The 2,598-nt window shown below is 38.8% G+C and overlaps 1 non-coding gene across 1 annotated transcript; it reads right to left on the bottom strand.

The window, feature by feature from the left end:
* Positions 1-253: 253 nt before the first annotated feature.
* Positions 254-326, bottom strand: trnaf-gaa. Its single transcript has one exon. It is a non-coding gene; the product is annotated as a tRNA-Phe (tRNA).
* Between the last annotated feature and the right edge of the window lie 2,272 nt (positions 327-2,598).

The following is a 2,598-nucleotide window of genomic DNA, read 5'->3' as shown; positions in this document are numbered from 1 at the left end:
GCAGATTTGAGGGTTTGTCAATTTGATTATTTGACTGTTTTGGAATACTCGCTACGCAGCGAGTGAGAAGAAATTTGCCAAGAGACAGGAAGCAAAAGGTCCAGAACAACACATCTATTACTACAGGGGCACAATGCAGAGTGTGATGCAATCAAATCAACCATTGTGCCAGCAACACAAGGTGCAGAGCTTCAAATTCACTTGCCTCCATCACAGCTAAACAAAGGAGGGAGCACTCAAGCAATGCTGCTTTTGCCAAAACCTGGGATTGCACCAGAGACCTTTAGATCTTCAGTCTAATGCTCAACCAACTAAGCTATTTCAGCTATGGAGAGAAGCTCATCGGATCTAGCACTTTGCTCGCTGCCACATTCACTTGGGGTTTGCCCTGCATATTTGTTCCAAACCTCCTCACAACATCAACTTCTTCCTCCAAAATTCCTCGACATCATTCACTCTGTTTTCTCGCTGGGCAGGTTGCTTCAGCCATTGCCTCTTTACGCCAACCTCTCTACACTGTCATTCATTCTGCACAATCATTTCTGAAGTTGACAGCAAGTTATACCTAGCCATTGTTGATTCCATCAAGAATTAAGAATCTGTTTGAAAAGTCCAGTTTAGATTCACAGCCCTGAAGCAAACAGTTACTGGACCTCCATGAGTAAAGTAAAACACTGTTGTGTTGAGGGATAACTTTAAATTAATGCTGCAGAATATAATGACAGAGGTTCAAGAGAAATCCTTTCAGAGCACAACCACATTTGCTACAATTATGATGACAACAGGGAAATTTAAATGTCAGAACAGAAAGAGTCTAACAGAACAAGATAGCATGTAAACACAGTTGAGTCTGTGATATCAGATCCATTGCCTAAACAATACCAGGTTGGGCAAATTTGTGTTTTAGTTCATTCATGGAATATAGGTATCTCTGGATGAACCAGCATTTATTGCCCATCCTTAGCTACCTCGGAAAAGATGGTGCTGAGCTGTCTTCCTGAACCATTGTGGTCCATTTGGTGTATGTGCACCCACAAAGCCATTCAGGAGAGAGTTACAAGATTTTGACACAGCAACCATGAAGGAATGTCAGTATATTTCAAAATTTAGATGGTGAGAGGTTTAGAGAGGAACTTACAAGTAATGATGTTCCCGTGTGTCTGCTGACCTATCCTCCTTAATGGTATTGGTGATGGGGTTGGAAGGTCCTTTAGTTAGTGGAAAATATAATTGTACATGTATATGCATTCATGTTACCTGTCAGAAAAAGCATATGAGAAGGTTTTGCATAATGTAATGATTTTGAAAGGATTAATGTTTGAAATGCATTCAACTCCACCAAATCTGATAATGTCATAAAGGGAAGATCAGAATTCCTGTTGGGTGAAGACCTAGCAATCTTCACAACATCTAACTTACTAACCTAACTTATACGATTGCTACCATGCAATGAACTATATTTATTTAATTAAAAAGTCTGGTCATTTTACTCTACCGCTGTGAACCAAGTGGGCCCTGAGACACAATTATGAACGTTATCAAGTTTCTGAGTGCTGTTGCAACAGAAAGTGAAGGTTATTCCATCACACTCCTGACTTGCACATTAGTAATAGTGGACAGGCTTTAGGGAGCAGGAAGTGTGTGCTTCTGATTTGCTATTGCAGCCACAGTATTTCTATGGTTGGTCTTGTTAAGCTTTTGCCTAATAGTGACTTAGAGGGTATTGAGGCAATCATCAGGGCACAATGCCACTTCCAACCTTATTGTAATATAAAGAGAATGGATATAATAATGCATTGGTGATGTATAGAACAATGTAACAGCAGTAACAGACGTCATCAGCAAGGGACTATGAAGGAAGAATGGGGCAACCTGTACCTGTAAGAAATGTACTTACAGGAACAGTAGTATTATGTGTGATAATGTGAATAAAAGAGTTTGCAGAAACCTACCAAAATAAGACTGTATTTAATCATAGTAGAAAATCATTGTAGTCATAAATCACCAGAAGAGACAAAGATAGTGACCTCTCCATTGTGCAGAATTGAATAATAAGTTATAAGTATCACAAGTATCAAGCCACAAATGAGCATCATCTCCTGATTCGGGTTTCTAATGAAGTCATCGTACCAATCCAAAGTGAATGCACATTCTCAGTACTCTGCATGATTTCAATATAGCGATACGATCCTTTGTTATTATTGTTATTGAGATGATAACTTACCATGAGAACTCAAGTAAATCAAACTTTACCATTCCTGCATGACCACAGCATCAAAACTCTAATGCCTGCATTACTTTTGATTATTACAGTCCATGCATACTGCCATTAAGTCACAACATATCAAAAATCACACATATTGCAATGTCAGATATATCAACATCTGGCCCATTTTATTCTCTCCTAATTAACCTATTAACATGACTGCATGGTTCACATACGCTCTTCATTCTCTTTATTATGACAAACAGTCAAGAATATAAAACCAAGACCCTCAGGATGTGGATGAATTATCCTCACTTATTCCTTCAGCTTCTCATCCTCACCTTGTCAAGCTTCATAAAGCATTCTTGTTCACCATAGAGTCATAGAGATGT

Source organism: Chiloscyllium plagiosum, chromosome 26 (assembly GCF_004010195.1).
Source record: "Chiloscyllium plagiosum isolate BGI_BamShark_2017 chromosome 26, ASM401019v2, whole genome shotgun sequence".
NCBI lineage: Eukaryota > Metazoa > Chordata > Chondrichthyes > Orectolobiformes > Hemiscylliidae > Chiloscyllium > Chiloscyllium plagiosum.
Note: the sequence above shows the minus strand (reverse complement) of the source record. Positions and strands in the feature narration are given on the sequence as shown.